The sequence below is a fragment of the Pan troglodytes genome, chromosome 11, assembly GCF_028858775.2.
Source record: "Pan troglodytes isolate AG18354 chromosome 11, NHGRI_mPanTro3-v2.0_pri, whole genome shotgun sequence".
Classification (NCBI taxonomy): Eukaryota; Metazoa; Chordata; class Mammalia; order Primates; family Hominidae; genus Pan; species Pan troglodytes.
Genome location: NC_072409.2, coordinates 44210592 through 44236336, shown reverse-complemented (window position 1 = coordinate 44236336; position 25745 = coordinate 44210592). Strand labels below are relative to the sequence as shown.

General features: G+C 40.4%; 1 non-coding gene across 1 annotated transcript; it reads left to right on the top strand.

Moving 5' to 3' along the window:
• Positions 1–23196: 23196 nt before the first annotated feature.
• On the top strand, positions 23197–23300 carry LOC112204485 (small nucleolar RNA U13). Its single transcript, XR_002938127.1, has one exon. It is a non-coding gene; the product is annotated as a small nucleolar RNA U13 (small nucleolar RNA).
• Positions 23301–25745: the final 2445 nt, after the last annotated feature.

The following is a 25745-nucleotide window of genomic DNA, read 5'->3' as shown; positions in this document are numbered from 1 at the left end:
CATGGGAGGGGACAAATAAGGGAATAAAAGCTGGCTGCCCCCTCCCCACAGCCAGCAGCGGCAATGCCCTGGGGGTCTGTTTCCGTGGTGTGGAAACTTTGTTCTTTCACTCTTCACAATAAACCTTGCTACAGCTCACTCGTTGGGTCCCTGCCGGTCTTTAAGAGCTGTAACACTCACCGTCAAAGTCTGTGGCTTCATTCTTTAAGTCAGTGAGATCACAAACCCACCAGAAGGAACCAACTCCAGACACACTAGCACTTTGAGAGACCGAGGCAGGAGGATCACCTGATGTCAGGAGTTCGAGACCAGCCTCGCCAACATGGTGAAATCCTATCTCTACTAAAAACATAAAAATTAACTCGGCATGGTGGCACGTACCTGTATTCCCAGCTACTACTTGGGAGGTTGAGGCATGAGAATCGCTTGAACAAGGGAGGTGGAGGTTGCAGTGAGCCAAAATTGCACCACTGCACTCCAGCCTGGGTGACAGCAACACTCTGCCTCAAACAAATAGATAAAAAATAACAGTAAATTTCAGATGTCTCTGCACAAAAAAAAGAGAAAGTGATGATGTGTTAATTTGTTTGATTTAATAATTCCATGTTGTATACCTATGTTAAAACATCACATTATACCCCATAGATGTATACAATTATGATTTGACAATTTAAAATATTAATGAATTTTAAAAAGAGCAGCTTTCTGGCCAGGAGCAGTGGCTCATGCCTGTAATCCCAGCACTTTGGGAGGCCGAGGCAGGGGATCACGAGGTCAGGAACGAGACCATCCTGGCCAACATGGTGAAACCCAGTCTCCACTAAAAATATAAAAAGTACAGAAATTAGCTGGGTGTGGCAGCACGTATTCCCAGCTACTCAGGAGGCTGAGGCAAGAGAATGGCTTGAACTCGGGAGGCGGAGGTTGCAGTGAGCCAAGATCATGCCACTGCATTCCAGCCCGGCTACAGAGCTAGACTCTGTCTCAAATAAATAAATAAATAAAAGAGCAGCTTTTTATAAAAATGATTTGCCTATTACCTTTTGAGTAGTCTAATAGTATCATTTGTAAACCAAAACAAAAAACAGAAAACAAAATTAAGTGTGGGTAAAGATATATATTCAATGTGAAAAATAAGTTAATGGATTTAAATGTAATGAGAAAAATGTATTGACTAGTATTCAGATGCCACAGTGCAATTAACCTTTAAGAAACCAGTATTTATTAAATTTTGGTGTGGTGTCCAAGATGAATATCCATAATTACCTAAAAGGGCTGTTTTAAAATGCCCCCTTTTCCAACTACAAATTTGGATGAGGCTGTCTTGTCATCATATACTTCAAACAAAAATAAATATATATCAGCACAGAATGAAGGCAGAAGCAGATATGAAAATCTACTTCTATTAGGCCAGAGACATTAAAGAGACTTGCAAATACATAAAACAGTGCCACTCTTCTCCCCATTTTTGTTTTGAATAATGTATTTTTTAAAATAAAATATTATCTTAACATGCAATAGCTTTATTTTAGCTATTTTATTTTACTCTTTTTTTTTTTTTTAGACAGGGTCTCCCTCTGTTGCCAAGGCTGGAGTGCTGTGGTGTAATCATAGCTCACTGCAGCCTCTAAGTCCTGGGTTCAAGCCATCATCCCACCTCAGCCTTCCAAGTAGCTGGGACCACAGGCATGCGCCGCCACCACACCTCGCTAATTTTTTAAATTTCATAGAGATGAGGACTCGCTATGTTGGCTAGACTGGTGTCGAACTCCTGGGCTCAAGTGATCCTCCTGCCTCAGCCTTCCAAAGTTCTGGGGTTGCAGGTATGAGCCACCATGCCCAGCTATTTTCGTTATTTATTATTTTTTTTAATTTATTTATTTATTTTTTTTATCTTTTCTTTTTTTTTAATTATACTTTAAGTTTTAGGGTACATGTGCACACTGTGCAGGTTAGTTACATATGTATACATGTGCCATGCTGGCGCGCTGCACCCACTAACTCGTCATCTAGCATTAGGTATATCTCCCAATGCTATCCCTCCCCCCTCCCCCCTCCCCACCAATTTAATTTTTTTAAATTTCTAATATGGTAAGTATTTGTTGATTTAGCCCACTTAAACAGAAGCTCTTTATGTCCTGAATAATTTTTAAGTATCTAATGGAGTCCTGAGACCAAAATATTTAGGGACCACTGCTCTGGAGGTCACGATATACATCCTTAACTTATCATCGTCTTTTTTTTTTTTTTTTTTTTTTTTTTTGAGACAGAGTCTTGCTCTCTCTCCCAGGCTGGAGTGCAGTGGCATGATCTTGGCTCACTGCAAGCTCCTCCCCCCGGGTTCAAGCGATTATCGTGCCTCAGCCTCCCGAGTAGCTGGGACTACAGGCGCCCACCACCACGCCCGGCTAATTTTTTGTGTTTTTAGTAGAGACGGGGTTTCACCGTGTTAGCCAGGATGGTCTCGATCTCCTGACCTCATGATCCGCCCGCCTTGGCCTCCCAGAGTGCTGGGATTACAGGCGTGAGCCACCACGGCCAGCCATCATTGTCTGTTTTTAAGATACTACTTTGTGGGCAATGTAAGAACTTTACAACAGTGTACTTCCAATTGCTACCCTCCCAAACTTTATGCTCTTGTTGTCATATATTTTACTACACTATATGCCAGAATCCCCACGTTATATTGTTATTTTTACTTTAAACAGTTGAGGCACCCAGGGACATGTGTTGTTCAGCACTCCACTTAAGAAAAACTTTGCTGTTCACCTGTGACAAGTGCAGTTGCCTGAGAGCCTCCAGCTGCAGGGCTTTCAGGATCTGCCTCATCTTTAGAACTGAGGACATGATTTCTGTGCCAATGAATGAGCATGGCAGACTTACTAGAGCTTGACCATTTCGGCACAATGCAAGACTCCTCTAAAGGGCTTGCTTTGCTATGAAGCTTCTTACTGGGTTGCCTAAGATTTTGTCAGCCCTCCCTGCCAAATTCTGCCTCCTTTTCCACTCTTTTTACAGGTGTTCAGTTTACATCGTGGTCTGAAGCCTTCCCCTGCCAAATTCTGACCCTCGTTTTTAACTTTCCCCTCCTCAATAAACCTCTTGCACTCCTAACTCTATCTTAGCATTTGCTTCCTAGGGGACCCAACTGACATAACAGTCTTCGTTTTTTAGAAAGACTTTATCTGGTGTTTTACAAATTTCTTCCTGCAGAATTGAGTTTCTACCTGGTATCATTTCAGCCCTTCACCCTAATGGATTTCTTTTATCATTCTGTGTAGTTTCAGTCTGCTAGAGACAAAATTGTCTCTAGCAGCTTTTGTCAGTCTGACATTACTTTGCCTTCATTTTTGAAGACTGTTTTCACTGGATACAGAATTGTAAGCTGACAATCTTTGTCTTTCATCATTTCAAAACTGTCATTCCATTATCTTCCGGCCTCTACTGCTTCTGGTGAAATGTCAGACATTTTTCTTGTACTGTGCCTCTCTGTGCATTATGTCTTTTTTTTTTTTTTTTTTCTGGCTGCTTTCAAGATTTTATCATTGTCTTTGGTTTTTAGCAGGTGATGATAATGGGCCTATATGTGGATTTCTTTGCATTTATCCTGCTTGGGGTTCACAGAGCATCTTGGACTTGTGGGTAGATATATTTGACTGATTTTGGTAAATCTTGGCCATCAAATCTTCAAATATTTATCTGTCCCATGCTTCCTTCTTGTGCTGCAATCACATATGAGTTAAACTCTTCAATTCTGTCTCACGTATCTCAAAGAGATATGTGTAACAGACACTCTGTCACATTTTTTGAAATCAGCTTTATTAGGGAATAATTGACATGCAATAAATCACACATATTTAAAATGTACACATCCATGGAATCATCACTGGTCAAGATAGTAAACATATCTATCACCTCCAAAAGTTTCCCCGTACTCCTTTGTACACTTTCTCTCCTAGTCCACTGTTTCCAGACAATGACTTCTCTCTTTCCTTTCCTTCCCTTCCCTTCCCTTTCCCTTTCCCTTCCCCTTCCTTTCCTTTCCTTTCTCCTTTCTTTCTTTCCTTTCCTTTTTCCTTTCTTTCTTTCTTTTCTTTTTTGACAGAGTTTCACTCTTCTTGCCCAGGCTGGAGTGCAATGGCACAATCTTGGCTCACTGCAACCTCCACCTCCCAGGTTCAAGTGACTCTACTGTCTCAGTCTCCTGAGTAGCTGGGATTACAGGCACCTGCCACCATGCCTGGCTAACTTTTGTATTTTTAGTAGAGATGGGGTTGAGACAGGGTTTCACCATGTTAGTCAGGCTGGTCTCGAACTCCTGATCTCAGATGATCCACCCACCTCGGCCTCCCAAAGTGTTGAGATTACAGGTGTAAGTCACCACACCTGGCCCCCTTCTCTGTTTTATATAACTGTTGATTAGTTGACATTTTCTAGTGTTTTGTATGAATGGAATAATATACACTGGGAAGTCGGGCTTCTTTTACCTATTGGAGTGGCTCAAATTAAAGACTAACCATATTTTGTATGTCAAGGATGTAGAAGATGTTTCCCAGCCTGTACTGAGATGTTTCTATGTTACTGCATGTATCAATAGTCTGTTATTGTTTTTACTTAGTAGTATTCCATTATATGGGTAGAGCACAGTCTATCCATTCACCATTACATGGACATTTGGATTGTTTTCAGTTTGCTGTTACAAATAAAGCTATGAGAAACATTTGTGTACAGGTATTATATAGAGATATATTTCATTTTGGGTAAATACCTAAGAGGAGAATGGCTGGATCATATGGTAATTATATGTTTAACTTATAAAGAAACTGCCTCAGTTTCCCAAAGTGGTTGTACCATTTTCAGTTCTCACCAATTGTATATCAGAGTTCTAGTTCCTCTATGTCCTTGACAACAAAAAATATGGTTAGTTTTTAATTTTAACCATTACAATAGGTGTTTACTGGTATCCCATTGTGGTTTTTATTTGCATTTCCCTAATAAATAATTGTATTGAGCTTTTATACACGTGCTTATTTGCCATCCAAATATCTTATTTGTTAAAATTTTGCTTACATCTTTTGTTTACTTTAAAAATAAGTTGTTAGTATTCTTGTTACTGTTAAACTATATAAAGAGTTCTTTCTATATTTGGGATATAAGTTCTTTATCAGATATCTGCTTTGCAAATATTTCTTTCCAGCCAATGGTTAGCCTTTTTCATTGTCTGCACAGTGTCTTTTGAAAATCAGAAGTTTTAATTTTGATGAAGACTAATTTATCAATTAGTTCTTTTATGGATCATGCTTTTGGTGTTTTATCTAAGAAACCTTTGCCTGGCCAGGCGTTGTAGCTCACGCCTGTAATCCCAGCATTTTGAGAGGCCAAGACTGATGGATCACCTTAGGTCAGAAGTTCCAGACCAGCCTGGCCAACATGGTGAAACGATGTCTCTACTAAAAATACAAAAAATTAGCCGGGCGTGGTGGCAGGCGCCTGTAGTCCCAGCTACTCGGAAGGCTGAGGCAGGAGAATGACGTGAACCTGGGGGAGGCGGAGCTTGCAGTGAGCCAAGATTGCGCCACGGCACTCCAGCCTGGACGACAGAGCGAGACTCCGTCTCAAAAAAAAAACAACAACAACAAAAAAGAAAAACAAGAACCTTTGTCTAACTTAAGGTCACAAAGATTTTTCTCCTGTATTTTGTACGTTTTGTATTGTTGTTTCTTAAACTTTTTATTTTAACATAACTGTAGATTAACATACAGCTGTGAAATAATACAGATAGATCACATATACCCTTTATCCATTTTTTCCAGTAGTAACATCTTGTATAACTGTAAGAACAGTATCACAACTAGGAAATTGACATTGATACAGTCCTCCACTATTATTTAGATCTCAAGAGCTTTACATTTGTGTGTGTGTGTAGTTCTGTGTGATTTTGTCATATGTGTGGATTTATGTGACCAGCACCACAGTCAAGATATAAAACAGTTTTATCAGAAGGATCATTTATGCTAACCTTTTCTAGCCACAACTACCTTCCTTCCTTCCCTATCCCTAATCCCTGGTTACAATTAATCTGATATACATCTCCATGATTTTAGTATTTCAACAGTTTTATATAAATGGAATCATGTAGTACGTAACATTTTGAGGTTGGCTTTTTTCTCTTGGCATAATTATCCCCATTTTCCACTAAGCCTCCCCTTTTGTTTAAGCTAGGTAGAGTCTGGTATACCTCATTGCAACCCCAAGTGTTCTGATTGATACGGCAACGGGAAAAGCCTCAGGGAAACATTAGGCAGGAAATGGCACTGCCTTCTACAAGAAATGCCTTAGTTTCTTTACTTGCAAAATGGAGATAAAATTATGTGCCCTGTCTGCTTCACAAGTCTCTTGGGAGATTCTTCTGGAATAATGAATGTGAATGAGCTCTGTAAAATGTACATTGGCATGTACCTGTTATTACTAACGATAAAAGTTTTGTTTATTTGTACTGCCTCATTGTCTATGGAACCCAGGTCTTCTCCCCTTTGGTACTTCCACTTTCTGGTTTGGGCCCATCTTTTCTCACCTGGGGCTTTCTATGTGCTAGATAGCCTGACTCGGCACTTTAGGCATCTGTGCTATCCCTATCACAAATATGGTCTATGAATTCCTGACTCCAGCTCTTACTAGCTTTGTAGTGTTGGAGAAATAATATAACATCCCTAAATCTCAGTTTCTTTATTTGTAAACTGGAGATAAAAATAGTATATAACTCCATAAGGGTTGTTGTGAGAAATGCCATGTTTATGGTATGTGCCTGGCACACCGGAAGTTACTTGCCCAAGGCCACATGGTCAGTATACATCAGAGCTTGGCTAGAGTCCAAGTCTGTGATGCCAAAGATATCATTCAGGATCACTGAATTCTGTGGTCTTTCAATAGCTTACTTGAGTTTTCTGCCTCACCTTGGTTACATACTCCACAAGATGCCAAGAGAACTGAGTTACTTAAATAATTAAAAACAAAATAAAACAAAACACCATGCTTTTAAGGTCTCTCCCTTGTCCAAAGACCTTTGTTTGGTTATCAATGCCAGGGACTCTCTCTACCACTCCAGATTAATTATGCTAACATTCAAGCCTCCTAACAGTGCTAGACAAAACTTATGTGTCAAATATGCCTCATTGCTATGTTTAGCCCATGAGTGCCCTGGCTGTGCCTGGAATTCTGAGCACATACAAAGATGGAGAGGGCTATTGATAGATTGGGTGGTAGAGGGCATTTCCCAGGGGGAAAATAATGAGGGTGAAGACCAGGGGACAGGTAAGCATGATGGTGTATATGGGAAAAAGGAAACAGTCCATCTAACAGCATGTTGGGTACACAAAAAGGGGGAGTTGAAGATGAGACTGGAACATTAGCTGGACTGTGTAGGCCATGAGTGTGGGTCTAAGATGCCTACTTCCTGTTTAATAGGCAATTAGGAATCCTCGGACATGATGTCAGAGCTAAGGACATGGCCACCTGTGCCCCTGCAGGACATCTTGCCTCAGTTTTCACTCAGACTGTCTCAGGGTTTCCATAGTTAGTCTGGGGTAGACTCTCAGCACTCCCACCCCATGTCCTTCCCCTCATGGTCTCTGGGAGGCACAGCCTCACTCACTATCAGAAGAGTGCTATCAGCAGTCTCATACCACTGAGATGCTGCAACCTGAAGACCAGAGAAAGCTTCTGGAATGCAACACGACCACAAGATCTCATTCTCTCCGCTTGTCTACATGGAAATCTCTATGCCTCATAGCTGTAAAATGGAGATAACAGCACCTGCTTTAGAGGAGTGCTATGTGGATTAAGTAAGATAATGTAAGAAGAGTGCATAGCATAGGCACTAATCTGCCCTGGCCTTCCCTCCAGCACATTCCATACACAGACTTGTCCAGTGTGTGGGCATCACCTGAGAAGTAGCCACTCAGTTTATGTCTTTCAGAAAACACAAACAATCCGTGGTCACAGAACAGAGATAACTGGTGATTCAGATTTCCAGTACATTAGAAGGCACCTGCGAAGGTACTTCCCTTCGCCTCCTGGGAGCCATCAGTGAGCTCTCCAGGAGAGCAGTATGATGCAGAGAAAGAAACAAAGGAGATGCAGATAGTCATGTTTCTCCTCATTCACGGGGTGAACTTGGGCAGCACCTCCCTTTCTCTGATCCTCAGTTGCTTTGTTGAAATAGGATTGATGTGAGGGGCCAGTGAGATAATGCAGGTAAAGTGCTGCATGGTGGCCAGCACTATTAGCTCCTGATGGGGGCTGATTCTCCCACGTGGGTGCCTGTGAGACTCAACTAAGGGGAGGAGCAGTCAGGATGGTCAGAAGCTCCCTTGTTGCTTTCTAGGCCCTTGCTGTGACCCATCCCTCTGGGACTGGCTCTGTTGTAAGGGTAAAGAAGTTCTGTGACATCCATGTGCCATGTCACTTTCCACCTGGTAGCAGAGGCAGGCACATCAGCTCCTTGGCTCTGTGCTGGTTCTGCTGGAAGGTTTTATAAGAGCACACTGTCCAGTAGAAATGTAGTGTGAGCTGCATGTGTAAGTTTAAGTTTTCTGGTAATTACGTTAAAAAGAATAAAAAGCAGGTGAAAATAATTGTAATATATTTATTTTATTTAACCCAATAGAGGTTGAGTATTCCTAATCTGAAAGTCTAAAATTCAAAATGCACCAAAACCCAAAATGGGCATTGACATGATGCTCAAAGGATATGCTCACTGGAGCATTTCAGATTTTGGATATTGGGATTAGGATGCTCAACCAGTAAGTATAATGTTAATGTGTCAAGCCCCCCGCTCCCCACCCCCCGCAAAAAATCAGAAATTTGAAACATTTCTGATCCCAAGCATAGAAAAGAGATACTCAACCCATATATTAAAATATTATCATTATAATATGTAATCAATATTAAAACATTAATGAGTTTTTTTATATGAAGTCTTCAAAGTACCGTGTGTGTCATAAACACATCATGGAAAATAGTCTTAATTAGGACAAGTCACATTTCAAGAACTCAAATAGCCATTACTATGTGGCGGCTGATAGCTTCCTCATTGGAGAGTTTATGGCTTAGACTCGGCTTCCTGGAAACAGAGCTATGCTGCCATCTGGTGGTTACTTTGTCAAATAACTCCTCAGGCATCCACCCTGGGCTGGCCCCGTCGAGGTCAATGAAGACAGAAGTTACATCCTTCCCGCCCTTCGGTGCCCTCAACCTAGAGTTCAGAGCAAAGGATGCAAAGTCCCGGAAGAGAAGCCTATCTACATGCCCTGAGATTTGAAAGTGAAAGGCTGTAACATGAGGAAATCTTTCACAGATGTGGAGATGAGAAGGGGAAATCACCAGCTTGGGGTCATGTGATAAATTCGTAGCTGCCCTGAGGTGAGGACAGCCTTGGCCCAGCCACCAGAGTATCGTACCTAGACCGAGGCAATTGCCTATAAAATATTGGGGATTTTTTCGTTGTTTTTTGTTTGTTTGTTTTTTTACAAAGTAATGAATCCATTCACGTTTCAAAATGCAAAAGCAGAGCTTCCCATCCCCACGAATCCTAACTACCCAGTTCCCCTTTAGTGAGGCATCACAGGTAATGCTGTGATAAGCTTGTACACTTTATTATTATTATTTTGAGACAGAGTCTTAAGGCTGGAGTGCAGTGGCGTTGATAGAGACAGGAGGCAGCCAAGGCACGCCCCCACCCTCGGACCCCCGACACCCACCTTTAAGGCTGAAAAACCAGACTGCCGGTCCAGATGAAGCCCGCCCTTTGCCCTACTGACTCTTTCTGAATACTGCCCACCTGCAAACTGGGAGGACTGGGTGGGGCCTCGGGAAGTTAACACTGTTTGTAGCAGGAGGGGCCTGGCCTCTGCTGTTCCTATGTGGTAACCTGGGATTCAATCAGTCAGGTGGAGAGCCTGTTAGCAGGACTCCATCTCATTTTACTGAGTTGTTTTTCCTTTCTGCCCAATAAATTCCATTCCCCCTCACCCTTCAAAGTGTCTGTGAGCCTAATCGTTCCTGGTCGTGTGACAAGAACCTGGTTTGTCCTACAACAGCGTGATCACAGCTCACTGCAGCCTCGACCTCCTAAGCTCAAGGGATCCTCCCACCTCAGCCTCCTGGGTAGTTGGGATACAGGCATGAGCCACCACACGTGGCTAATTTTTGGTATTTTATGTAGAGACAGTTTCACCATGTTGCCTAGGCTACTCTCAAACTCCTGGGCTCAAGCAATCTCCCCTCCTTGGCCTCCCAAAATGTTGGGATTACAGGCATGAGCCACCATGCCCAGCCCCACATATTATTTTTACATGTGCAAGTATATCCGTAGACTATACGGGTATACTATTCAAGAATAGTTTCTTGAAGTGGAGTTGTTGGGCCCAAGGATATGTGCCTCTGTAATTTTGATAGATAAAGAATATCTTTTTTAAAAATCAGCTTTTAAAGATACAATCTACATATAAAAATTCACTATTTTAAGTGTACAGTTTGACAAATGTGTATAGTTGTGTAACCACCACCACGATCATGATGTAGAACATTGCCATCACTCCAGGAAGTTCCCTAGTGGTCCTTAGCAGTTAATTTCCCCACTCCCACCTCAGCCTCTGACAACTACTGATCTGGATTCTGCCCTTATAATTATAGTGGCCTTTTCCAGAATATCATAGAAATGCAATAGAATGTAATCTTTTCTGTCTGGATATTTTCACTTTGCATATAGATCATGCAGTTCATCCATATTGTTGCATGTATGATGTATCAAAGTACAGCAGATCCTAGAATAATATTTTGTCGAACATTGTTTTACTATAATGTTGACGAGAAAAAAAAAATCAATTCCCTGCTGAGGCCACTGTCTGTGTGATGTTTGCACATTTTCCCCACGCCTGGATTGATTTTCTCTGAGTATTCCGGATTACTCCCACATCCCCAAAGATGTACACGCTAGGTTAATTGTTACATCTACATGGTCCCAGTGTGAGTGAGCTTGGGTGTATGAGTGTGGCTCAGGATGGGACAGCATCCTGTCTGGAGTTGGCTCCCGCCTTGCACTCTGAGCTGCTGGGATAGGTTCCAGCCACCTGCAACCCTAAACTGGAATAAGCAGGTTGGAAAGTGGATGAATGAGTGAATACAAATTATTGTTAAAAGAATTTCTGTAAAGTATATGATAATCCTAAATGCATGACATCAAAGAAAACAGTCTGAAAGCTCTCAGCAAGCCCTCTGTATTTGTGATTGTTTTTGAACTGCGTGGTCATAGGAGATGCTCCTGATAATTTTTGCTTTGCAAACATTTATTCTTTGATTCAATCCACCACCACTATGAACACTGTCACTTACTGATTCACCAAAAGTTGTGTAAATAATGATCTTAGTTGTTTTTATTAATCTTTCTCAAATGTATGTATAGCTCACTTCTATTTCAATGTTTAATATTAGAAGTATTTGAGGTCTTTATTTAGATATTTCATGATGTTTTAATGACAGAAATATGCCATAGGAACTTAACTCTTATATACATCAATTAGCCTATGGTAAAATTGGTTTCATTATATGTCATTTCACTTAAAGTTGTTATTTCCAAGAACTTATTGATGTTAAGTGAGGACTTTCTGCAATACCTTTTTTAAATTGTTAAGTGATATCATATTCTATAGATATATCAGTTTATCTGTTTACCAGGTGATGGACATTTTGTTTCCAGTTTGGGACTTCTATGAATAAAGCTTCTATGAACATTCAAGTATTTTTTTTTCCCCCCGAGACGGAGTTTCACCCTTGTTACCCAGCCTGGAGTGCAATGGCATAATCTTGGCTTACTGCAACCTCTGCCTCCTGGGTTCAGGCGATTCTCCTGCCTCAGCCTCCCTGGTAGCTGGGATTACAGGCATGCACTACCACGCCTGGCTAATTTTTGCATTTTTAGTAGAAACGGGGTTTCACCATGTTGGTCAGGCTGGTCTGGAACTCCTGACCTCAGGTGATCTGCCCACCTCAGCCTCCCAAATTGCTGGGATTAAAGGTGTGAGACACTGCGCCTGGCCGAACATTTGTCTTTAAAGTTTCCTTTCTCCTGAGTAAATACCTAGAAGTGGAATTTCTGGGTCAAATGAGAAGTGAATGTTTAGCTTTGTAAGAAACTGCCAGAGGTTCCAAGATGGCCAAATAGGAACAGCTCCAGTCTACAGCTCCTAGTATGAGCTATGCAGAAGATGGGTGATTTCTGCATTTCCAACTGAGGTACTGGGTTCATCTCACTGCGGCTTTTTGGACAGTGGGTGCAGGACAGTGAGTGCAGCCCACGGAGTGTGAGCCGAAGCAGGGTGAGGCGTTGCCTCACCAAGGAAGCACAAGGGGTCAGGGAATTCCCTTTCCTAGCCAAGGGAAGCTGTGACAGACGGCACCTGGAAAAATTGGGACACTCCCACCCTAATACTGTGCTTTTCTAATGGTCTTAGAAAATGGCACACCAGGAGATTATATCCCGCACATGGCTTGGAGGGTCCCACGCCCACGGCTTGGAGGGTCCCACGCCCACAGAGCCTCGCTTACTGCTAGCACAACAGTATGAGATCAAACTGCAAGGCAGCAATGAGGCTTGGGGAGGGGCATCTGCCATTGCTGAGGCTTGAGTAGGTAAACAAAGCGGCCGGGAAGCTCTAACTGGGTGCAGCCCACCGAAGCTCAAGGAGGCCTGCCTGCCTCTGTAGACTCCACCTCTGGGGGCAGGGCATAGCTGAACAAAAGGCAGCAGAAACTTCTGCAGACTTAAAAGTCCCTGTCTGACAGCTTTGAAGAGAGTAGTGGTTCTCCCAGCACGGAGTTTGAGATCTGAGAACGGACAGACTGCCTCCTCAAGTGGGTCCCTGACCCCCGAGTAGTCTAACTGGGAGGAACCTCCCAGTAGGGGTTGACCAACACCTCATACAGTCGGGTGCCCCTCTGAGATGAAGCTTCTAGAGGAACGATCAGACAGCAACATTTGCTGTTCTGCAGTATTTGCTGTTCTGCAGCCTCTGCTGGTGATACCCAGGCAAACAGGGTCTGGAGTGAACCTCCAGCAAACTCCAACAGACTTGCAGCTGAGGGTCCTGACTGTTAGAAGGAAAACTAACAAACAGAAAGGACATACACACAAAAACCCCATCTGTATGTCACCATCATCAAAGACCAAAGGTAGATAAAACCACAAAGATGGGGAGAAACCAAAGCAGAAAAGCTGAAAATTCAAAAAATTAGAGCACCTCCTCTCCTCCAAAGGAACGCAGTTCCTTGCCAGCAATGGAGCAAAGCTGGCTGGAGAATGACTTTGACAAGTTGAGAGAAGAAGGCTTCAGATGATCAGTAATAACAAACTTCTCTGAGCTAAAGGAGGATGTTCGAACCCATCGCAAATAAGTTAAAACCCTTGAAAAAAGATTAGACGAATGGCTAACTAGAATAAACAGTGTAGAGAAGTCCTTAAATGACCTGATGGAGCTGAGAACCATTAGCAAAGTTTACAGAAGTTGAATAATATCTGTGTTGGCTAGCATGTATTGGGAATGTAAATTGTCAAGTATGTGGTCGTGTAAATTGACATACACATTTTGGAAAGCTGTTTTGTAAAATATTTTAAAATTACATGACTCAGAAATTTCACTTTTTAAATGTACTTTAAAGAACATTTGCCAATGTATGAAATGAGGCATGTTTAATAATATGCATTGTAACATGATATATAATTGTTCAACCATTCTGGAAAGAAACAAATTGAAACTGACAACAGTATACGCCCCTGAGGTAGTTTTGTAGAACCAGCTGAAATTAGAGATCCCTTTATTCTTTGGCCAAGATTATACTGAATTTTTTAAATTTTTTTATTGCAGTAAAATATACATAATATCTCTTTAACCATTTGTAAGTGTATAATTTAGTTGCATTAAAAGCATTCACATGTTGTTAACTATCATCACTATATACACTCAAAATTTTCTCGACCCCAACATAAACTCTGAATCCATTAAACAAAAATTCCTCCTTCCCTCTTTCCCCTCGTCCTCTAGTAATCTCTATCTTACTTTTTGTCTCTATAAATGTGCCTATTCTATCTGATACAAGTGAATTCATACAATATTTGTCCTTCTGTATCTGGCTTATTTCACTATGCATAATGTTTTTGAAAGCCAACCATGTTGTAACATATATAAAAATTCCATTTCTTTTAATGGTTGAATAATATTCCATTATATGTATATAGCACATTTTGTTTATTCATTCAACAGTTGATGGACACTTGGGTTGTTTTTACCTTTTGGCTATTGTGAATAATGCTACTGTGAAAAGTGGTGTACAAATATCTGTTTAAGTCCCTGCTTTCAATTCTTTTGGATATATACCTAAGAGTAGAATTGCTGGATTTCTGTATTTATCATTTGAGGAACTGACTGATAAATTGTATGCCACAGCAGCTGCACTATTTTGCATCCCCACCAGCAATACAAAAGGATTCCAACTTCTCCACATACTTGTCAACATTTATTATTTTGTTTCTGAAAAAATTATAGCCATTCTAGCAGATGTGAAGTGGTATTTCACTGTCATTTGATTTGCAGTTCCCTAATGGCAAATGATATTAAACAGCTTTCCATGTGCTCATTGGCTATTTGTGTACTATTTTTGGAGAAGTGTCTATTCACATCCTTTGCCCATTTTTAAAAATTGGATTGTTTTCCTGTTGTAGGGGGTATTTTTATTTTTATTTATTTTTTAGACAAGGTCTCACTCTGTCTCCCTGGCTGGAGTGCAGTGGCACGATCTCAGCTCACTGCAACCTCCACTTCTGGGATTAAGCTATCCTCCCACCTCAGCCTCCCAAGTAGCTGGGACTACAGGCATATGCCACCATATCTGGGTAATATTTGTATTTTGTGTAGAGACGGGTTTTGCCATATTGCCCAGGCTGGTCTCAAACTCCTGGGCTCAAGCCATCCACCCGCCTGGGCATCCCAAAATGCTGGTGAGCAGTGAACCCAGCTGGACTTCCTGGGTCGAGTGGGGACTTGGAGAACTTTTCTGTCTTACAAGAGGCTTGTAAAAATGTACCAATCAGCACTCTGTAGCTAGGACTGTAAAACTCACCAATCAGCACTCTGTAGCTAGCAAGGGGATTGTAAAACTCACCAATCAGCACTCTGTAGCTAGCAAGGGGATTGTAAACTGCACCAATCAGCACTCTGTAAAATGCACCAATCAGTGCTCTGTAAAATGCACCAATCAGCGCTCTAGCACCAATCAGCAGAATCCTAAAAGTAGCCAATCGCAGGGAGGATTGAAAAAAAGGCATTCTGATAGGACAGAAATGGAAAATGGGAGGGGACAAATAAGGGAATAAAAGCTAGCCACCCAGCCAGCAGCGACAATGGGCTGGGGTCCCCTTCCATGCTGTGGAAGCTTTGTTCTTTTGCTCTTCACAATAAATCTTGCTGCTGCTCACTGTTTGGGTCCGTGCCATCTTTAAGAGCTGTAACATTCACTGTGAAGGTCTGCAGCTGCATTCCTGAAGTTGGCCAGACCATGAACCCACTGGAAGGAACCAACTCTGGACACACTGGGAGCCACCACACCCAGCCAAAAGTTGTTTATATATTCTGATTACTAGTTCTTTATCAGGTATGTGACTTGCAAATATTTTCTCCCACTCTAAAGCTTGCCTTTACTTGATAGTATCCTTTGATGCAGAAAAGTTTTAAATTTTGGTGAAACCCAAGTTACCTACTTTTTTTCTTTTTTTTGGAGACAAGAGTCTCATGCTGTTGCCCAGGCTGGAGAGCAGTGGTGCGATCTTGGCTCACTGCAACCTCTGCCTCCCGGGTTCAAGCGATTCTCCTGCCTCAGCTTCCTGAGTAGCTGGGACTACAGGCATGTGCCATCATGCCCAGCTAATTTTTGTATTTTTAGTAGAAACAAGGTTTCACCATCTTGGCCAGGCTGGTCTCAAACTCCTGGCCTCAAGTGATCCACCCACCTCAGCCTCCCAAAGTGCTGGGAATACAGGTGTGAGCCACCGCACGCAGCCTTACTTTTTTTCTTTTGTTGCTGGTGGTTTTGGTGTCATATCCATGAAACTGTTGCCAAATTCAATTGCGTGAAGATTTTCTCCAAAATTTTCTTCTAAAAGTTTTATAGTTTTAGCTCTTATGTGTAGATCTTGGATGCATTTTGAGTTAATTTTTTATGTTGTCCAAGGTAAGGATCCAACTTCATTCTTTTGCATGTGGATATTGTTTTCCCTGTACCATTTGGTGAAAAAATGTCCTTTCCCCATTGAATGGTCTTGGCATCATTGTTGCAAATCAATCGATCATATATATGTGAGGGTTTATTTCTGAACTCTATTCTATTGCAATAGTTTATATGTCTGGCTTTATGCTAGCACCGTAATGTTTTAATTAATGTAGCTTTGTAGTAAGTTTCAAAGTTAAGAACTATGAGTCCTCCAACTTTATTCTTTTTAAAGGCAGTTTTAGCAATTCAAAGCCCTTTGTAATTTCATATGAATTTGAGGATCAGTATAATGTTAAGTCTTCCTGTCCATAAACACAGGATGTCTGTCCATGTATTTAGATTAGGTCTTTTTTAATTTCTTTCAGCAGTGTTTTATAGTTTTCAGTGTACTAGTCTTTTGCCTTCTTGGTTAGATTTATTCCTCACTATTTATTTTAGATATTACTGTAAATAGAATTGCTTTTTAAGTTTTCTTTTTGGATTGTTTGTTGCTGACATATAAAAACAGATAATTTTCATATATTGATTTGTACACTGCAACTTTGCTGAATTTGTTTATTAGCTGTAGTAGCTTTCATGTGGATTTTTGGGATTCCTGTGAATAGAGATAATTTTACCTCTTCCTTTCGATTTGAAAGCCCCCCACACACACACACCTATTTTTTTTTATCTCATCTAATAGCTCTGGCTAGAAATTACAGTATCGTGTTGAATAGCATGACTGAAAGCAAGCATTCTTTCCTGTTCCTTATCTCAGGGGGAAACTTTCAATTTTTCACCATTATGATGTTAGCTGTGGACTTTTCACAAATACCTTTATTATGTGGAGACATTTTCCCTCTAATCCTAATTTTCTGAGTTTTTATCATGAAAGAGTATGGATATTGTCAAATGCCTTTTCTGCATCAATTGAGATGATCATGTTTTTTTCTCCATTCTGATTATGTGATCTATTACATTGATTTTTCATATGTTGTGCCACTTTTGCTTTCCTGAGATAAATCACATTTGGATATCATAAATAATTATTTTTCTTTTTTCTTTTTTTTTGGTGACAGAGTCTTGCTCTGTCTCCCAGGCTGGAGTGCAATGGTGCAATCTTGGCTCACTGCAACCTCTGCCTCCCGGGTTCAAGGGATTCTCCTGCCGCAGTCTCCCAAGTAGCTGGGATTACTGGTGCACACTGCCACGCTCAGCTAAATTTTTTTGTATTTTAGTAGAGACAGGGTTTTACTGTATTGCCCAGGCTGGTCTGGAACTCCTGAGCTTAGGCAATCCACCTGCCTCATCCTCCCAAAGTGCTAGGATTACAGGTGTGAGCTGCGCCCAGCCCAAATAATCATTTTAATATGCTGTTGGATTCAGTTTGCTAATATTTTATTGAGGATTTTTTAACCTATGTTTATGAGAAATATTGGGCTATAATTTTCTCTCTTGTGATGTCTTTATCTGACATTGGCATCAGAGTAATGTAGCCTTGTAGAGTGAGTTAGGACTATTCTCTCCGCTTCAGTTTTGTGGAAGAGTTTGAGAAGGATTGATGTGAATTCTTCTTTAAATATTTGGTAGAATTCTCCAGTACAATATCTGGTCCAGGACTTTTCTTTGTTGGGAGGCTTTTCATTACCAATTCAATATTCTTACTTGTTATAAAGCTATGCAAAATTTGTTTCTTCTTGAGTCAGTTTACATGATTCATGTGTTTTAAGGAATGTGTCCATTACTTCTAGGTTATCTAACTTGTTGGCATACAGTTGTTCATTGTATTCTCTTACAATCCTGTTTATCTGTGTACGGTTGAGAGTAATGTCCCCACTTTCATTTCTGATTTTAGTTATTTACATATCTCTTTTTTTCTTTGTCAGTTGAAGTAAAGTTTAGTCAATTTGTTGATCTTTTCAAAGAACCAACTTTTGGTTTTACTGACTTTACTGTTTCTCTACTCTATTTTATCTAAGCTCTAGTTCTTATTATGTTGTTCCTTTTGCTAGCCTTTGGCTTAGTATGTTCTTTTCCTTGTTCATTGAGGTATAAAGTTAGGTTATAGATTTTGAACATCTTCTTTTTAAAAGTAGGCATTTTCAGTTCTGGATTACCTTCTGAACACTGCTTTTGCTGCATCTCAAAAGTTGGATCATGGGGTTTTTGGTTTGTTTTTAACCATTCTGCCAACTGCTGTTTTTTATTTGAGAGTTTAACCCATTTATATTTAAAGTACATACTGATAAGGGAGAACTTAGCTTTTCCATTTTGCTATTTGTTTTCTATACGCCTTATAGCCTTTTTGTCCTTCATTTCCTCCATTACTGCCTTCTTTTGTGTGTAATTGGTTTGTAGTGGAACATTTTGATTCCATTCTTGAATTGATGCCAACTTAACTTCTATGTCATACAAACACTCTGCTCCTATATAACTCCATTCTTTTGATGTTACCACTGTCACAACTTATATTTTTATATATTGTGTGCCCAATAATATAGTTTCATAATGTTTATGTATTATTTTTAACATACAGAAAAAAAGAGGAGTTAAAAAACAAAATTACAATTATGCTAGCTTCTATGATTTTCCATATATTTATCTTTACCTCTGATCTTTCTTTCTTTTTTTTCCTGAGACAGAGTCTTGCTCTGTCACTCAGGCTGGAGCACAGTGGTACAATCTCAGCTCACTGCAACCTCTGCCTCCCGGGTTCAAGTGATTCTCCTGCCTCAACCTCCCAAAGTATTGGGATTACAGGTATGATCCACTGCACCCAGGCTTTATTTCTTTATATGGCTTCAAATTACTATCAGTACTTTTATTTCGACTTGAAATATTCCCTTTAGCATATTTTGCATGGAAAGTCTTTTTTTTTTTTTTTTTTTTTTTGAGTTGGAGTCTTGCTCTGTCACCCAGGCTCGAGTGCAGTGGCATGATCTCAGCTCACTGCAACCTCCACCTCCCAGGTTCAAGCAATTCTCCTGCCTCGGCCTCCCGAGCAGCTGGGAGTACAGGCATGCACCACTACACCTGGCTAATTTTTGTATTTGTAACAGAGACGGGGTTTCGCCATGTTGCCCAGGCTGGTCTCGAACTCCTGACCTCAAGTGATCTGCCTGCCTTGGCCTCCCAAAGTGCTGGTATTACAGGTGTGAGCCACCATGCCTGGCCTTGGAAAGTCTTATGGTAATGAACTCCCTCAGTTCTTGTTTATCTGGGAATGTATTAATTTCTCCCTCATTCTTTAAGGGCAGTTTTTCTGGATATAGAATTCTTGGTAGACTATTATTTCTTTCAGCACTTTGGATATGTTAACCCACTGCCTCCTAGCCTCCAAAGTTTCTCATGAGAAATTAGCTGGTAATCTTGCTGAGGATATCTTTTGTGTGATGAGTTACTAATACTTCCAGGATTCTTTCTCTGTCTTTGTCTTCAACATTTTAATTATAAGAGGTCTTCGTGTGGGTCTCTTTGAATTTATCCTTCTTGGAATTAGTTGAGCCTCTTGAATTTGGAGATTCATATCTTTTGTCAAATTTGGGGAGTTTTCAGCCATTATTTATTTCTTCAAATTCTTTTTGCCCTTTTCTTGCTTTTTTTTCCCTTTGGAACTCCCATAATGCATATGTTGGTCTGCTTGGTAGTATCTCAAAAGTCCCTTATGCTCTGTTCACTTTTCTTCATTTCTTTTTTTCCATTCCTCCCACTTTATAACTTCAATTGTCCTATCTTCAATTTTACTGATTCTTTCTTCTGCCTGTTCAGATCTCTTTTTGTAACCATCTAGTAAAATCTTCATTTCAGTTATCGTACATTTTAGTTCCAGAATTTATTTTTGGTTCCTTTTTTATATTTTATATCTTTTTATTGATATTCTCATTTTGTTCATACAACATTTTCCTGTTTTGCTCATTTCTTTCTGTAGATCTTCGAGTATCTTTAAGACAGTTGTTTTGGCCAGGCCCAGTGGCTAACGCCTGTAATCCCAGCACTTTGGGAGGCTGAGGCAGGTGGATCACGAGGTCAGGAGTTCAAGGCCAGCCTGGCCAGTATGGTGAAACCCCATCTCTACTAACAATACAAAAGTTAGTTGGGCATGGTGGCGCGTGCCTGTAGTCCCAGCTGCTTGGGAGGCTGAGGCAGCAGAATCGCTTGAACTCAGGAGGTGGAGGTTGCAGTGAGCCGAAATCATGCCACTCCACTCCAGCCTGGGTGACAGAGCAAGACTCTGTCTCAAAACAAACAAACAAACAAACAAAACAACAACAACAAAAAAAACCCTTGTTTTAAAGTGTTTGTCTAGAAGTCCAATGCCTGTGATTTTTTTGGAATAGATTCTGAAGATTTAATTTGTTCCTTTGAATGAGCCATGTTTTCTTGTTTCTTTGTATGCTTTGGGATTTGTTGTTGATGTTGAAAACTGGATATTTGTTTATCATATAATGTGGTAATTCTGGAAATCAGATTCTCCCCCTTCCCCAGGGTTGCTTTCTATTTTTTATTGCTGTCGGGTATCTCTGTGCTAGAGATCATCCTGAGCTTAAAGGCTTTTCTATACTTTGTCTTTCCCTGGGTGGTATGGTGACATTGTAAATATTCTCGTATATATGGTTGCTTTTCAATGTTCTAAGTTTTACATGTCTGGCTCCCAACACTAGAAAAAGGGAGGAAAAAAAAGAAGAAAAGATCCTTCTCACACCATTCTAGATACTGTCCCTGGATGCTGCTTCTGTTGGTGGGGTTGAAACAATGGCTTCACTTTTCTGTGTCTGCACTTTTCCATCATCAGAAGCAGCAGTCAGCAGTTCAGAATACAGAATTATTAGAGGATGAGATCTGTATTGACCACCCTGGCTTCTGAAACTCTCACCAGGAATGTGGCCATGGCTGCTTACCATGGTACTGATGTTGAAGAGATAGGTAGCTATGACTGAAATTGACTGAAATTAATCAGAATTTAGCAGCTAAGCCCTTCCCTGGAAGTTGCAAGTGTTCAAATGACCTCCAGAGTTACAAAATAGTTACATCGGTAGTTAGTTAACTGACAGTTTCTACTAGCGTAATTGCTGTCTGGGTGTAAAGACAGATTCCTGATGCTTCCTGTTATGCCATATTCCTTGATTTCACTCTATACAAATTTTTAATTGCTATTTTATATCGAAAAATACACAAAAGAGACAGCATTAGAGCACAAGAGGTTGTATGTGGTCAATTTCCCATCAAGTTTAACCACTCACATAGTGCTAATACCAGTCATGCACTTGTGCATATGCTGGGATTGTTTACTTTTCAGAAAAAAATTGAGGACCTCAATCTAGTAATGAATTACATAGAACTGGGGAGAGATGACAGAAGAGTTGCTAACAACTTGTATCCAAACTGCTGAGTGCAGAACCAGGGACTACTCTGAAGAAACGAAGTGAGGTGGGGGGTGGGGGTTGCAGGAATGTGGGCCCTGAAAGCATCCAATTACTATATTCTTTAATTTTTATTTGGGTTATTGATGCTTCTCTTTCCTTAAACAAAAACATGATAAATACATTTAAATTTCTCTTCTGGAAACTTGGTAATTTAATGCAACCCTATGACTAATGACAACTAAAACAGTGGAACAAAATTGTTTCTAAAAACTTGAAGGCATTTAAGAGCTAAAAAGGTAGTGAAAAATCTGGTCAAGATGAAAAAAAGATATTGTAGAAATCCAGAGAGGTGAGACAAGCTTTTGGGGATTTTTTGTATGGAGATATTTGTGTATACTGAGAGGTGGCTGAGAGGCTGAGAAGTGCTTTTCATAGCACTTTGGAGCAAGAGGGTACCAGTCCACACTCTGGGTTGGCCTCTAAAACCTGTACCCTAGAGGTAAGAATGAGCCAGAAGTAAACTAGTTCTCACATGGATTATAGCTCAGTTTTGTGTCATATGGGTAGCTCAGAAAAATTCCAATTTGTGAAATGATACTAAGGTGATTCTGGATCCCCTGTAACCCAATAATCTGACAGAAGCAAGTAAAAATCCTCTCTGAAGAAAGATGACATCATCCTAGGCTCTAAGCTCCACACTTTTTCTACAAACACTTTCTCAATACAGTGGTCTAGCAAACACTATGTATGCAGGCACACAATCGTATAGAACAGCATAACCAAAACTCAAACAAAAAAATTAACAATAGAAACAAACTCACGGGGGCTGTGATACTGGAATTAACAGATTTTGACTCTAAAATAAATGGTTACTCTGTTCAAGGAGTTAAAAGTCAAGAAGGAAAATTTTGTGAGATAACTAGAAATTCTAAAAATAAAGCAGATATGACAAAGAACTGTGTAGACGTTGTACAACTGAAAAATATAGGAACTTAAATTTAAACCAAATGGATGTTTTTAATAGAATATTAGAAACAGCTGATAAAATAATAAACTGAAAGATCAGAATGAATATTTAGAATAAATAACACTGAAACAAAAAGAAAAACACAACAGAAGAGATGGAAAAAAACATGGAGGATGCAGTGTGAGAGTTTAAGAATGTCAGAGTTTTAGGCCAGGCGCAGTGGCTCACGCATGTAATCCCAGCACTTTGGGAGGCCGAGGCAGGTGGATCACAAGGTCAGGGATTCGAGACCAGCCTGATCAAGGTGAAACCCCGTCTCTACTAAAAATACAAAAATTAGCTGGGTGTGGTGATGTGCGCCTGTAATCCCAGCTACTTAGGAGGCTGAGGCAGGAGAATTGCCTGAACCCGGGAGGCAGAAGTTGCAGTGAGCCAAGATCACACCACTGCACTCCAGCCTGGGCAACAGAGCGAGACTCCATCTCAAAAAATAATAATATCAGAGTTTTAGAAGAGAGGGAGAAAATTGGACAGAAAAATCATTTGAAAAGTGGTTAAGGATTTTCCCTGATCCTTTTGTATCTCATAAACATGATGATTGGGTTTTCACACACACATGTAAGATGTGTCACCATCAATCCTTGTTATGACATCAGCACATTACCCATCTAACATGATTGAAAAAAAAAAAAAAAAAAAGCATTTTCCCCAAATGGTGAAAGACATCAAATTCCATAGTAAAAGTCCCAATGACCCCTATTAGGATCTACAAAAAGAAATCCACACTTTGACACATCATAACAAAACAGAAGAAAACAAAAACAAGGAGAAAAATCTTAAAAGCGGCCAAAGCTTAAAAGACACATTTTACCTTCAAAGACCACCAATTAAGACAATAAAAGATCTTCAAAGTGTTGAAAAAATAAATAACTGCTGAACTAGAAATCTACACCCAGCAAAGGCATCTTTAGAAAACTGAGGCAAAGAATTCTGTTTGGAGCAAGATGACAGTTTTGCAGTTTTTTCATCTCCCTACATTCTCTAATCAAAATAGATGAAGCAACAGAATAGTAAAGAAACATGGACATCTTAACTGAACTGAGGAACAAGGTAACTAATAATCCCAGAAGAAAACAGGGTGGGCCAAACTATCACCAACATCAGCATTCTTGCAGGAAGTGTGAAAGGAAGAGAAATGAGAATTCTGGTAGTCCTAAGGGCTTCAGAACACAGAAATTGCCACAAATATTTATCCCTAATAGGAGTAGCTCTGAGTGTGGTAATAAAAGCACCAAATAGATTTAAGCAATAGACATGGGAGAAGTTTTCTCCATTTCTAATTTCCAGATGAGTACAAAAAAAAGTCTATGAAGGCCGGGCATGGTGGCTCACACCTGTAATCCCAGCACTTTGGGAGGCCAAGATGGGTGGATCACCTGAGGTCAGGAATTCAAGACCAGCCTGACCAAAGTGGAGAAACCTCATCTCTACTAAAAATACAAAAAATCAGCCAGTCGTGGTGGCAGGCACCAGTAATCCCAGCTACTCGGGAGGCTGAGGCAGGAGAATCACTTGAACCCAGGAGGCGGAGCTTGCAATGAGCTGAGATCGCACCAGTGTACTCCAGCCTGGGCAAGAAGAGCAAAACTCCATCACACACACACAAAAAGTCTATGAAGGAACAGGGTATACAGGACATGAATGGAGGTGAGACTTCTGTGAATGTACCTTTTTGTAAGTGATTTGCATAATTCTAGGGATTTGAAATTAAAATGATAGAATAGTGACAGAAGAATTAGACAAAAAGGCCTCTCAGAATTTAGGCCAGAGTGTGAAGATGTTCCCCCACCCCCATGTGAAAAGTAATTAAATAATCCTCTCCTGCAGAGGAGAGTCACAATAATAACATTGTTAATAAAATACACTCTGAATATCAGCCAACTTCTTTCTTGGTGGTGCATATGCTTTCTCAGCTAGTGTTTGAACAATATAGACATGGTAATAGAAACAGATGTTACAAATGGATTAACAAGTGGACTTACTCTCACCCAGGTTCACCTGGTTGCTGCAACACTGAGTCCTCAGCCTTCCAGCAGCAAAGACCAATAATTCATTGACACTGTGAACAGTTTATTCTAGATCTTAATTTCCTCCTTTTTACAATGTTGGGCTAGCAACATCTTTTATGGAAATTTGTTTGCCTTAGTCATTGTTATGGCATTATACATATAATTGAGAGGTGAAGCCAGCTGGGCTTCTGGGTCGGGTGGGGACTTGGAGAAATTCCAGACATATAATTACCTCTGAATAAGTGTGACACAGACTGCTAGGTTTTTATAATAGCGTTAGTGTAGTGCTTTTTTGAAAGTTGAGCATGGCACCAGCTCGGAGATATCACCTTGAGAAGCTGGAATGTTTTCTTTTTTTTAAATACGGAGTCTCACTCTGTCGCCCAGGCTGGAGTGCAGTGGCATGATCTCAGCTCACTGCAACCTCCGCCTCCCGGGTTCAAGTGATTTTTGCACTTCAGCCTCCCGAGTAGCTGGGACTACAGGCGCCCGCCACTCACTTGTTTAAGATTGGAATTATTTTTTCCTTAAAATATTTTACAAAGTTCACCAGAGGAGCAATCTGGGCCTGCAGTTTTCTTTGAGGGAAGAAAAGAAATGGCTAATTTTTGTATTTTTAGTAGACAGGGTTTCACTATGTTGGCCAGGCTGGTCTCAAACTTCTGACCTCAAGAGATCCTCCCTCCTCGGCCTCCCAAAGCGCTGGAATTACAGCCATGAGCCACTGCCCTGGCCAGAATGTTTTCCTATAGGCTATAGCATATGTTTTAAGCCAGTATGTGTCCATGCTACCAGGCAAGAAAAAGAGACAAAATGTGTTCAGATGGAAAGAAAGAGGTGAAACTGTCTTTATTCACAGGCAACATGATCCTATATGTAGAAAATCCTAAAGAATTCATAGCAAACTATTAGCACTAATAAATGAATTCAGGAAGGTCACAGAATACAAGCTCAATACAAAAAATTGGTTGTATTTCTATATACTGCAATTAGCAATACAAAAATTCAAATAATAACAGATCAAAAAGAAATACTTAGGAATAAATTTAA